This window comes from Peromyscus maniculatus, chromosome 10 (genome assembly GCF_049852395.1).
Source record: "Peromyscus maniculatus bairdii isolate BWxNUB_F1_BW_parent chromosome 10, HU_Pman_BW_mat_3.1, whole genome shotgun sequence".
Lineage (NCBI taxonomy): Eukaryota > Metazoa > Chordata > Mammalia > Rodentia > Cricetidae > Peromyscus > Peromyscus maniculatus.
In genome coordinates this window covers 93,925,196-93,938,589 of record NC_134861.1, presented here as the reverse complement: position 1 = coordinate 93,938,589, position 13,394 = coordinate 93,925,196, and the positions used below count along the sequence as shown (strand labels likewise).

The window sequence follows — 13,394 nt, the reverse complement described above, 5'->3', positions numbered from 1 at the left end:
ACTGCCCTTTCTCCATCATGAGGGAAACACTCAGTGAACACTTGTTGGATGACTTATTCAGTTGATAAGATTTAAATACATTTTATGCATAAGTTATATTTAATATACACTAAACAAATATGTATCAACACAATACAAATACTACATACACACTATTTGTTATATTATATATATATATATATTATATTTTACACATACCCTATTGTAATTACTATCACTAGAACCTAGCTTACAAATTTTCAGCTGTATTTTCAAAATAATTAACTAATAATGTGAAAGTGACGAATAGCCAAAGAACATTTAGGATTACGTACTTCCGGAATAGCTGGGTTTTACTGTCAGTGTAAGTTTTTTCTCTTTGAAGTCATTAACGTTACCTCATCTTCACAGCTAGGCCAATGCAGTTTCCATGGTAACATCTTGGTGTGGAGATTGCGTGAAGAGCCATTTGGTCCAGGGAACCGGAAGTAGAGGAGGAAGAGCCCGGCATGCCGGTCATCTACCTGTGTGCCCGCTCTCAGCAGAGCACTTCACACACCCAGCTGCCTGTCAGGAAAACAGTCTCTCCAGACACCTCGCTCTTTCAGGTCCGTGCTCACAGAGCTTCCAAAATGTAGCTAGTCCACAGTGGCTCCGTTTTGTGCCTGCTGGAGTAAGAGGTGGTAAGGCAGGGAATGACCCTTCAACCACGCGGTCTGCTCTGAGTCTACGTGGGACTGAGATGGCGTGCACTGGGGGGGGGGGGGGGGCAGGGTATTAGAGTCTTTTGAAAGCGTTAGCGCTTCCCTTCTGTGCCCCTCACTCTTTAACCACCCTGCTGACTTTGCATCACCACAGAGAAGCTGGGCAGCCCCCCCCCCCCCAACACGTGTGTCTGGGTCACTGCAGAGGCTGGCTCCCCAGTGTGTGACGGCCTGTCCTCGTCCTTCTGTTCAGGTCCACGCACACACAGGCAGCACTAATTGGACTGAGTGAATGAAAAAGCAAAAGGACATGAATTTGGGAGGGAGATGTGTTGGAGACTTCAGGGGGCTGGATTTGGAGAGAGTGAGTCCGGGGTAGATATGACCAAGATACATCATGTAATTTTTAAAGAATAAGAAATATTTTAAAAGAGAAATGTGGGAGTAAGCAAATTAAGCCAATTCTCATTTTTCAAAAAAGGCTACAATTAAAAAGTACTATTAAATAAGTAGCTCTTACCTTATTCATTCATTATCGTCTGTCAAACTGAAGCTAGATATAAATGAAGATAATATTTAGGCATAGTATGTGTATATATGTAGATATCTGTATACTCTGCCTACACACACACACGTACGGTATATGTATATGTATATGATCAACTGGATTTCTCTTTGCTAGGTCTCACTTTCCAGGTCAAGAACCTTCCCGGTAGCTGTCTGGATCCAGAAAGTTCTTGCAGTCTCTGAGCTGGCTGTGCATCCTTGACGCCTCTCATAGCGCCCCCTCCCCGCGGGGTCTCCCCACTCCGTCCACAGCATGGTCCTCAACGCCCCCTCCCTGCGGGGTCTCCCCACTCCCCCGCAGTGTCTCCCCACTCCATCCACACCACGGTTTTCCTCAGCGCCCCTCCCCCGCAGTGTCTCCCCACTCCGTTCACAGCGTGCTTTTCCTTTGCCCTCAGCAGCTCTGTGCATCATCTATGTCGTCTTTCTACTTCCTCTGCTCTGGTGCTCTGCTGCCTCGCTGGCTGCTGGCTGCCTCTTTGCTCTCTCATTTCAGATGCCTTCCCTCCTGGGACCCAGCTCCCACTATGGTCTTCTCGTATTCCTTGTGCTACTCAGTACCTAAAACCCCAAGGACAAAAAAACCAAACAAAACACAGGAAGCTTAAGTCCTTTACCACTTTGGATGATGCCACACTTTGGACCTTGGGTACAGATACTTAAGTTAAACATGTTAGATGACTTGCGCTCTCTCCTTGGTTCGTGCCCAGGAACAGGTACATTGTAAGGGAAAACAGTCTTTTTATTTCGCTTTACCATCACCCCAAACCTATGCTGGTGTGCATGTCAATTTAAGGGGAAATGGAGCACCTACTGCAGGAATGGTGAGATACGGCACGTGGGGGAAACTTTTGTTTGCTTTTCATGATATCACTTCTCATATTCCAGGAGCAGACAGCAATGTTTTATTCCCTAACTCTAGGCCTTTATAGTCCAGGTGGAATGCTATCCTCGGCTCCAAGGATGGCACAGGTAATCCAGCCCCAAGTAAACTACGGCACCCATTGTTTTGGTGGGGGCTGGAGCTTCAGTGATAGGTACATGATACAAGCCTATGAAGCTGGAGTGAATTTCAACTCTGCCTCATCTATTGAACTTAGACTCAAAAGTAGATGAGGCTGGAGCAGCTGCAGCTCACTGTCATGAGGTGAAGCGGGATCATAACGCACAGAGGAGAGCAGAGGTTCTGAATGAAGCTCTAACTCAAGGCATTATCGCTTACTACCCATCCCACTGACAAAAGCCAATGCTTCTATCCTTGAAAGTTCATGCACTAAAGTGTGAATACATCAGGGGAATTTATGTTGTTGACTTCTGTTTTCTTTTCTTTTGAATATCTAAACATAAATTCCAGAGCAGAGAGACCAGACGTTTTACAAAGAAATGAAAATTTGAACATACACACAGACCACATTAAAAACCTTTTATGAATTACCAATTAATCTTACATTGTCAATGCTAGACAGCCATATTAGACTTCATTCAGCCAAAAAAAAAATTATAGACTCTGTAAAAAAAAAAAAAAAAAAAAGTTTACTTTCGACCAAGAGTCAAGGCTTCTGACCTTTGTCCAGGAAGAGATCTGTGTGATCCTGTGCGTGGGGTCCAGCACAAAGGCGGCTTGCCTGGTGTCAGGGCGTCTAGTAGGACTGACGCTATGCAAAGCCAACACACTCCACAAAGGTCTGAAAGGTCACCACTAAAGGAGTCTGCTCATCTGGCTCACCTGCAGACCCTACCATTCCTCCCTTTCCACCACTTCCCTGCACTTATTCCTCCCCTCGAAAGGAACAGTCTAATATTTCCAGACCATTGCAAAATCTAACTAGCTGCTTGTGCTTGTGTTTGTTTGTTTGTTTTTTAATCAACTCATGCTCCAACTTCAGTGCAATTCATAACACCACTTAACCGAAAATTACCCTTTCAACGTCTAACCAGGCGGCGAGTGGCACCCTCAGTGGGGTGAACTATTCTTTGCTTGTAGTGTGGGAAAGACTCCAGTTACCAGGAGCGCTAATTGATCCTTAATGGATGTAAGGATTATGAGCCCCACCACCATGGAGCTAGGCCTGTTTTAAAACAAATTAGCCCTTGCTTCACCTCTGTTCTCTTTAGGAAACACCCAGCCAAGCCATGTGTGGTAGCTTGGTACGTGTGACCTAATTCCAACTTCATTAGAGAGCAATTAGCCAAAAAAAAAAAGGTGTATTTTTAAATGAATGTCATTTAGTAAAAAAGATTCTCTACATTGATAGTTCATTTCTCCCCTCAGCAATAAGGAAGGAAGGATACTTCTTTTTTAAGCTTTAGTTTTTTAGTTACCATACCTCACTATGGTATTTTCACATATAGATGACATTATACTGAGTTTTTATTCACCCCTCCCCCACTGGTCTGCCCTATCCCTTCAAAAGTCCCCCCACGAGGAATGAAGAATATCTCATTTTTATACAAAGGGAAGTACAATAGAAAAATAGAAACAGTTGGCTACATGTCTTTCCTCTGAATTTCAAGCGATTTTTGAAAATAAGAAAAATGAAATTTAGAGGTGGTAATCATAGCTTTCTACTTTTTCTCCACGAAAAAATAAATAAAAGTATTAACAATAGAGACTGCCTTCTCCCCAAGGAGGAGGTGTTTGGGCACACTTAGGCAAGCATTTTAGACTGTCTTTAAAGTCTAAAATAAACAAAGCCATTTTTCTTTCTCAGGAGGAGCAACTTGATCCGGCCCTGGCACCTTTTCCCGGCACATCCTCTTTAATGAGGCAACGCTGTCTGGTCACATCCTGCCTGCCGGGGACTTTTTGCAGAGCCACATATACTGCGAGCGTATTTATTTACCAGCCACCGTTCCTTCCTTCAATTCCCAGCAGGGCTTCTTTTTACCCACAGACTATAACGGAAAAAAAAAAGTTGAAAAAAAAAAAACCAACTGTGTTTTTTATAGTTAGAGGAGAATTACTATAGGCTTGTTTGGGATGATCTTTTTTTTTTTAAGTTTGTCATTTACTTTTCTGAAAATTTCTTCTTTTGTATATGAGAAAGTCATGGAATTTAAGTTCTACACTCAGAGTCCTCGCAAAATATGACAGCCGTTGCCACCAACGTCCACAGGAAGGAAACTTAATGGGTTTTGATGTCCCCTCCCTCAGCCGTGAATCCTTTTCCCTCTCTCTTTCCCCAGCATATCTTTTTTTTTCTCTTCTCTTTCTTCTTTTTCTTCCACACAACACAACGCAGAATCCCAGGGAACCTTTTGTTCGCTGCCAGGTCAACAAGAAGCCAAATTAAAAACTAACAACTTTTGGATTTCAACAGACGGACAAAGTGAGTGTAGACTAAGAAGCAAAAAGAAAAAAAGAAAGAAAAGAAAAAAGAAAAGCAGGGGGTTGGGGGGGGCACGGGTGGGGAAGACCATAAAGAAAGAAAAGCCCGGCTTGAGGGATTTGGAGGGCAGCGGCTCTGGAGGGGCCGAGCTGCCTCGTTTGATGTGGGAGGTCTGCCCACAACCTGCTGGGATGCTCTCTGGGACATCTCATTAACTGTGTCATCAAAGCCCCTCAGGTCCAGCGAATCATAACATTATCTCTGACATTACCACACAGATACAAGGTTCCCGAGGCAGTCTATAAACATACCCGTACTAACCAATTCATCGTGGCTTGACACCCCGGCAAGGGCTGGATGCCCTTTAGTGAGCTCCGTGAATTGCCCCAGTCATTCATCAAAGTTTCTTGGAGTGCATTTCACACAGCATTAAATTTAATTAAAGCAACATTGACTGCATTGTAATCCTCGGGAGACTCTTTGTCGGGGGACCTGGAACGCTTTCGGCTTAAAATGTCTATTGTTTTGTCGGAGGTTTTCTTGGTTGTTGGATTTGAGGTTTGAACTATTTTTTAAAGGATGGATATCCGGATCAAATTGAAGTGGCGCAGACCATCCTTTCTTTACTCTTTTCTTCCCTCTATTCTCCTCTCTTTATTCTCCTTCCTTTCCCTTTTTAAATTTCCTAGATCAAGAGATAGGAAACACATGTTATACAACTAGCTTCAAGAAAGTGGGTTGCAATAATCTAAATAGTTCTGTAATCTCAATAATGCAATCAGTGCACAGCACAAGAAAATGGGGTGCACGCTGGCACACAAAGACTTTCCAGTGCAGAGATGTGCTAACCTCTGCCCCCCAGGAAGCAGAGAAGCACACCCCAGGCTCGCTCAACTCCACTTGTGCCCTAGCTCTCAGCCGCAGACTGTGACAGAGGGTTGTTCTTAAAGCGCTGGCACTTTGCTACTGGAGGTTGTAGGTAATTCTACCAGACACTTGGAGTCCTTACTGATGTTTTTAGATGAATGCCCTCGGTAAGGTGGGCTGAGCTAAAAATAAATGTCCTTCCTCTTTGTCAGCAAAGGAAACTGGATGGCAGGAAAAGGGTGGAATACTAGAGAGGTCCATGAGCTGTTCTTACATCATTTAGTATTTGCACTCTAGTTGTGTTATTTATGGAATGTGGCTGTGTGCGTGCGTGCGTGCATGTGTGTGTGTGTGTCTATGTGTGTGTGTGAGAGACAGACACACAAAGAGACAGAGAGAGACAAAGACACACATAGAGGATGTGTATGGAGTGATAGGAGTTAGTCAGACAGTAAAGGGAAACAAAAAGAATAAACTGAAAACTCACGGGGAATATCAAATAAGTGTAGAGCTGCCATCATTTTTAGTTACTTTTGGAAAAAGAAAACTATTAAATCCAGCTGTCTTCCTACATTACTCCCACAAAAGAGTACAAAATCATCAGAAAAGCTAAGTCTAAATGACATACATAAGGATGGGAATTTGAGGAAGTGTGATTTGGTTAAACCAAGCTCAGATTGGTCTCACTGGAGAGAGAGTAAATTCCTTTCAGAGATTATCCATACCGCTTTCAATTGTTTATGATCGTCTGGTGTGGTTGTACTGAGTGACCCAATTTCCCCACCAAACTCCAGTATGTTTACTTCAATCTGTTCAGTGAGCATTACCATATGAATCTGTGCACATCAAATCTGTTTTTCCAGAAAATGGTAAGTCATTCGAATTTTCGGTTTCAATTTCTTGGTCTGCAAAATGGGAATTAAAAAAAAATTGCTACATTCCCAAGCTCACAGGATATTGCAGGATCATACAGAACAATGTATATAGTGAATGCAAAAGTTCTGGAATCAATGTGTTTCGCTATGGTAATGTGATTTTAATGTAAAATATCAACTATGAAAAATAATGACAAAAATGTGATTTTTTACCCCTTAAATTAAAACATTTATCATTCTGATGGGTGTTTGAAGCTCAAAGAATCTACTGTCTTTTAAATGTATGACCTGGTAAACAAAGAAGAAGGGTAAGAAGAGGAGGGTCAGTAAATAGAAATGATTTGGGCCAAACAAAGAAAAACAATAGATTCACATCATGCTGTGGCCGAACAAAGGCAGAAATGAAAAAAGATGGTTTAACATGTTGGATGCCAGGAACATAGCAGATTAGAAGATAATCTGGGAGGAAATCTATCTTGGGATTAAAAGACAATTTATTATTCCATTTTCTCTCACAGGTATACCTAGTCATTGGAGAGACTGGTGTTGTGGCAGGAGACACACAGTGTGTGCCTGGACATGGTATGCCCAGCTGTGGCTTCACATCTTACAAGCACGTGACTTTTGCGACTTACCTGAGTTCTGAGCCTGCGTTTCCCATCAATTATATGGAGATAAGGATATCTCCTCAAAGTGCTTACGCTTTTATGAGGACTGTGGAAATGCATTCATGCAACGTCTGATGCAGCATTACACATACAGATTAGGAAGGGAAAACCAGAGCACAGAACACAGAGATTGTACAGTAGAGTCTAATTGGTGTGCAGAGAACTAATTCGAACCACCGCTTTCTAGATTGTGAACTTGTAGCCTCCCTGCTCCCCACCACCTCCCTGTCTAGACCATTGCGCTGATTTCACAAAAGTGTTTGTTGGACTGTCAAGAAATGGAGGAAAACGCTTTCCCTCTTGTGTTGGATTGTGATATTATTGCAGAGGAAGATCTGGTCAGAGCTGCTCAGGGAGCATGGAAGGGCGTTGATGGGCCTCAGCTCCTGACGCTCTGGGCAGTGGGAGGGATTATGTTAGTCACGAGAAAAGGACATCTGCAAAGTGGAATTATTTCACTGGGTAAGTTCAGAAAAGGCAAGTCCAAGAGGCCACTACCACTAAAGGCATTCATGACATGCCCTGGGGGGAGTTTTAACGGAAGAGCTACAAGCACTTCCCGTTACCCTGGGAAGGAGGCTCTATGGCCAGAAGCCTGATAGAGATTCAGCTGTCTCCGTGTCTGGCTCCACAGATCTTCTGTAGATGTGAGTGTGGCTCATGAGGGACAGGGAGCCAATAGTATGTGATTTAAGCATTTCTGGTATTTATAATATGATCTTTCTTACTGTACACGGGCACATGCGGTGTTTTAGGTAGCTACCTTAGCTTTTTACGCTTCAAAGCCATGCACAGCCTTAACATCAGCTTTCTCTGACAGCGAGGGCTTGGTCTTACCCTGTAATATGCCTGTCATGCCAGCCAGAGTTAAACCAGAGGTCAAGTAGGTTAGGATGGATGGTTTGCCATTCCCTGTCTTGTGCACCCGTAAGTGAAGACCAGCCTCCACCACACAAGGATGTTCTTGACAACCGCATGGGGCCAAGGGAATGCTTTGAAACATGAGCTAAAAATAAATCCTCAAAACCAACAAACAAAAAGAAGAGAGAAAGAAGAAGAGGAGGAGGAGGAAGATCATACACATCACAAGGGGCCAGCTAGACAAATCTAAAATCCACAGGCAGGTTGCCTGGAATCTTCAGATAGATAGAGCCGTAAGCCACAGACAAGAGTCTTCATCCAAGGATGCTCCAACTCTGCTTTTAAGACTTTTTACTTGATTAAGTCAGACCATTCCCATGTGCAGGCATGTATACACACCCACTTGAACACATCCATATGCCAAACCCACATCTACATACGCATGTATGAGTATGTCCAAATACATGGGTGGAGGGGGCATGCACACATGTGAACACACACCCCACATGAAGTATTTTCACAGAAACATCAAGATTGGTGTTGGACTATTCTCCAATCAAGGTGATTCATAAAACTAAGCATTAGTCTTACTAAGTGAAGACCAAAGGCTCCGTCCTTGGGCACCACATGTATTTCGCTACACTGTACACAAGGATGTGCTGTCAAAGTAAGCTTAAGTGCTAGACCCCACGGTGTGCCATGGACACTCTGTGACTAAAAGTCCCCCTGTGGGCAGCTGCAGAGCTGGGCTCCTGTCCTTGCCTTGCATCACTCTCCTTGCCTCACTTTTAGCTTTAAGATGATAATTATATAATTCCTCCCTTCCCTTTCCTTCCTCCAGAGTCTCCTACATTGCCCTTCCTACTCTCATTCAACGTCATATTTTGAAGTCTCTTTTTAATTAATTTCTGTTACATGCATATTTTTATGTATCTACAGAAGGATTCCTAAATATAACCCTTCCAGTCTATATGAGTTACTTGTACACGTGTTTTCAGGATTGACCATTCGGCACTGGACAGCCAATCGGTGTGCTCTTCCCTGTTCTCTCCCAGTTCAGCTTCCTTCTGTTGCCTCTAATCTTTGTGTAGTGTTGAGGTCTTGTGGGCTTTCTCCGATATGTCCATTGTTATTGTTCTTGTTCAACTTACATTTGGACAGTCATGTTGGTGAGACTTTGTAGCTTTTGACGTTATTAGGAGACATGGTTTCACAGCAAACTCCCTGATCCATTGGCTCTTAAAATCTTTCTGCCTCCCTTTCCCCCAATTGGTCCCTGAGCCTTAGGTGTTAGAGGGTTTTGTAGATGTATCCATTGGGCTGCACAACTCTGCATTTTGATTGGCTGTGGTTTTCTGTAGTGGTCTCCTCTTTCAAAGTTCCCTTGATAAGGAGTGAAGACTACACTTATCTGTGGGTACAAGGGCAAATGTCTATAGATTATTATTATTGTTGCTAGGGATTATGCTGACTTAGTGAATTATTGGTTGTAAATTCTCCTTTAGTAACCTTAACTTTCCTAGTCTTGAGTAGTTAGCTAGGTTTTCTGTACCAGGCAGAGTTTCCTTCCTGCTAAGTGGATCTTAAGGCCAATTTGAGAACTATTGGTTACCACCAAGTATGTTCACCACTACTATACCCTTAGGGTTATCATACCATACTGGTCATTGATATAGTTCATAGCTAGGTAGGACTGTTGATTGCCTCCCTTGTTTGGAGGCTTACATGGCATCTCCTGGTACCATCGAGGCTAGTACTCAGAGATGGGGTATTCAGGTCAGTTCCAGCTCAGGGGTCTCTGGGCTTTGTATCTGAAGTTAATGATGTCTCAGAAATAAGGATTTACTTTCTAACTCTTGTAGGCAACAAATGACAACAGCAATAGACTACATGTTTGGGGAGTCTCTTGGATATCCCTTGCCAACAACTCAAAAGAGGGCTTCTCATGTCTGGCACTGGGGGTTTTGTCAGACAGTCTTTACTCTTGGAGAAAGCACCATGATCCCATATGAGAAAAGTTAATTAAAACTATATATATATATATATATATATATATATATATATATATTTATACATATTAACATTTTTAAAGGTAAACAGTTAATAATACAATTCTTTGTGGCTTTTCAGGCATCCTTGTCTTATCCTCCTCCATCCTCTGTATTTCCCTCTCTCCCTAAAGATCCCCCCTTTTCCATTTCCATAATCATATCTCTTATACCCTACTATTCTCCTCTGTGTTGCTCCCCAAATCCCCTATTCTGTTTTATTTACCTGGTTTCTATAGTTACTAAAGTTATGTATGTACAACTGAAGGTTTAGAGGTAGAAGCGTCCAGTGAGGAGGAATGTGCAATGGTTGTCTTTCTAGGTCTGAGTTACCTCACTCACTATGACCTTTTCCAGCTCCATCCATTTATCTACAAATTTCATGACTCTGTTTTTCTTTGTAGCTGAATAGTATTCCATAGTTTAGATGTACCACACTTCCATTATCCATCCTCCAGTTGTAAGACATTTAGGCTGTTTCCATCTGCTAGCTATTGTGAGCAGCAATGCACATGGCTGAGCAAGTGTACTTGGAGTGGGATGTCAATCTTTTGGGCATATGCTGAGGAGTGATACACCTGGATGGTATAGTCGATTTATTTTCAGCCTTAGGAATTCTTCATACTGATTTCCACAGTGACTGCACCAGTTTCTTGTTCCCCTTTTAATGCCATAAATTATCTGATCAGCATATTTATAAATTAATAGTGCCCTCCCCCTACAGGAGGAGGCCACAAGTAGGGTACTTCATTGATCAGATTTAACTTGCTTCTATTACTGTCATGTTTTTGACATTTAAAATTAATCTCTAAACCTGTCTTATGATCCTTAAAGGTCATACCTCCTGAGGAGTCCAGTGGTTGTCACTATCTACTTGGTCTTTTATCTGTTTGGGTTGATTATTGTCACATGCATTTTATTTTCCCTGGTCCCTCATTTAACAATAAAACAGAATTTCTCCATGAACATCACTCTGAGATTCTTATTTTCCTGCCTAAGGTCTCTATAGACTTACTTGTCTGCCTTTCCATCTCTCTGACTCTGTTTATAAACAGTTGAATAATTCCGCTGAGCCTGTTCCCACCAGTCACATAGGATCTTCCTGTTGCTAAACCCAGTAGATATTTTAGTAGTTACAGAGCCGTCTCAAGCAGTTGGCCATCCAGACCTTTCTATGGCACTCTTTTTCACAACAGTCCCTGTTTTACACGTTCTTGGTTTTATCAGTATCTTTTAAATTCTTAGTCTCTTATTCTTCATTAATGTTACTTGCTATTTTTTTCTTTATCCTTGGTGTTTCCCAAGCTCTATCCTGTACCCTCTTTTAGCTCCTGTTCCAATTATCATTCTACTTCAAACTAGCATTTTTTTATTTCTTGGATAGCATTCTCTTTTGCCCTCTGTGTTAGTCAGTTTTCTGTTACTATGACAAAATATTTGAGAAGAAATCAACTAAAGGGAGGAACGTTTTACTTGGGTTCCTGGTTTTCCAGGTTTCTGTCCATGGTCAGTTGGGTCTATTGTTCTAGGCTTTGGGAATCAGAACATCACGGCAGAAAGTGTGTGGTAGAGACAGCGGCTCACCTCATGACAGCCAAAAGATGAAGAGGAAAGGGGATGAAATACACCCCTCAACAACTTGATGCCAGTGACCTGCTTCCTCCAACTGCATGCCCTTCTAATGTCTCCACCATTTCTCAAGAGCGCACTCAACTGTGGGATCCATAAATGAGGAGGGAACCACCGAGACCCAATTTCCTCTCAGGACTCCATGCCTGAGCTGCCACACTGAGGACCAAACTTTCAATACATGAACTTTTGAAGGACGTTTCTGATCTGATCCATGATTCTTTCCTTCTATAGTCTCAAAGTGTGTGTGTGTATGTGTGTGTGTGTGTGTGTGTGTGTGTGTGTGTGCGCGCGTGCGCGCGCGCACATGTGTTAAGGAGTGAATTCAGAGGCCAGAGGTCAAAACTGTGTGTCTTCTTCAATTTTGTTCCAACACACACACACACAAACACACACATTTTGTGACAAGGTCTTTCTCTGAACCTGGAGCTTGCCAATTTAGCTGGGCTAGCTGGCCAGTAAACTTTCTGGTTATACCTGTTTCTACCTCCCACTGCTGGGATTGCAGACCTGTCCACTGTGCCTGGGCTTTGCTGTGGGTCCTGGGGATCCAAACTCAGGTTTCCTGCTTGGATAACCAATGTTTCACTCACTAAGCTATTCCCCAGCTCCTAGAGTAATCTTTTAAAATTCCTCTTTAGGGCCATGACTTTCATTGACTCTTAAACGATTCTAAGTGAGATCCACAAGACTCTACATGACCTGAGTGCTGCCCCTTCTCTGTCTTTTCCCCTCTCTGGCTTTTCCTCCATGCTTGGGTTCTTCCTACTGCCCTCTTGAAATACAGTGTATTCCCTCACAGCCTAGCAATTTCCCTTTTCTGATATTTTTCAGTTCTAAAGCTCTCCATTCAGTGAGTTGATTCTTGCCCACCTTCACCTGTCGGTTCAAACATCCCTCTCTAGAGAAGGTAGCCCTGACCACTAGATCACATCTCATCCTCTGATTCAAGTCACTCCAAGTTTTTTTCTCTTGTAGCTTGTGCCATAATTTACCATCAGGAATTTATTTGCTTGACTATTTAATCAACAGCAGCTTCTTCCTTTAGAATCTAAGCCCCCGGAGAGGAAGGGCCATCATGTTTACCTTTCTCATTATATCAGCCCTTGTGCCTTCACCAGACACAGTGCTAGTCACACACTGAGAACCAGGATGCATTTGTTGAATAAATATTGACATAGAATTGTGTTGACACATTGGCAAATTTTAATCAAGCAAACAAACCAAAAAAATGAATTTATTGATTTCTTACTATGTATCCAGAACTGTTAAAAGTCCAAATAAAGGGAGAAATAGTAAAACAAATTTTTTTTTTTTTTGAGACAGGGTTTCTCTATGTGGCTTTGGTGCCTGTACTGGATCTCGCTCTGTAGACCAGGCTGGCCTCAGAGAGATCCAACTGGCTCTGCCTCCTGAGTGCTGGGATTAAAGGTGTGTGCCACCACTGCCCAGCCTGAGAAATAGTAAATTTAAGGATAGTGCTTGCTAATGTTCTGTGGGGTCATGTCAAAAATGTGTCTTAGGTGACCTCTGATTATTGGCTCAGGTCATCTTCTAAGTTTTCTATACTGTCTAAAACATGGGGATATTTAGAGCCAAACACTATGCCTGTAATCCTAGTTCCTTGAGCAGTTGGGGTAGGGGAATTAGGTCAGTCTGGGTAATTCCATGAGACCATCTCAAAAGAAGAGAGAGAGAGAGAGAGAGAGAGAGAGAGAGAGAGAGAGAGAGAGAGAGAGAGAGAGAGAAGGAAGGAAAGGAAGGAAGGAAGGAAGAAAGAAAGAAAGAAAGAAAGAAAGAAAGAAAGAAAGAAAGAAAGAAAGAAAGAAAGAAGAAAGAAAGGAAAAAGGAAGAAAAACTGGGAACA

The 13,394-nt window shown here is 42.5% G+C and overlaps 1 long non-coding RNA gene across 1 annotated transcript; it reads left to right on the top strand.

Moving 5' to 3' along the window:
- Nucleotides 1-463: 463 nt before the first annotated feature.
- On the top strand, nt 464-7,277 carry LOC121820979 (uncharacterized). The gene is made up of 2 exons (XR_006061661.2): nt 464-587; nt 6,840-7,277. It is a non-coding gene; the product is annotated as an uncharacterized LOC121820979 (long non-coding RNA).
- Nucleotides 7,278-13,394: the final 6,117 nt, after the last annotated feature.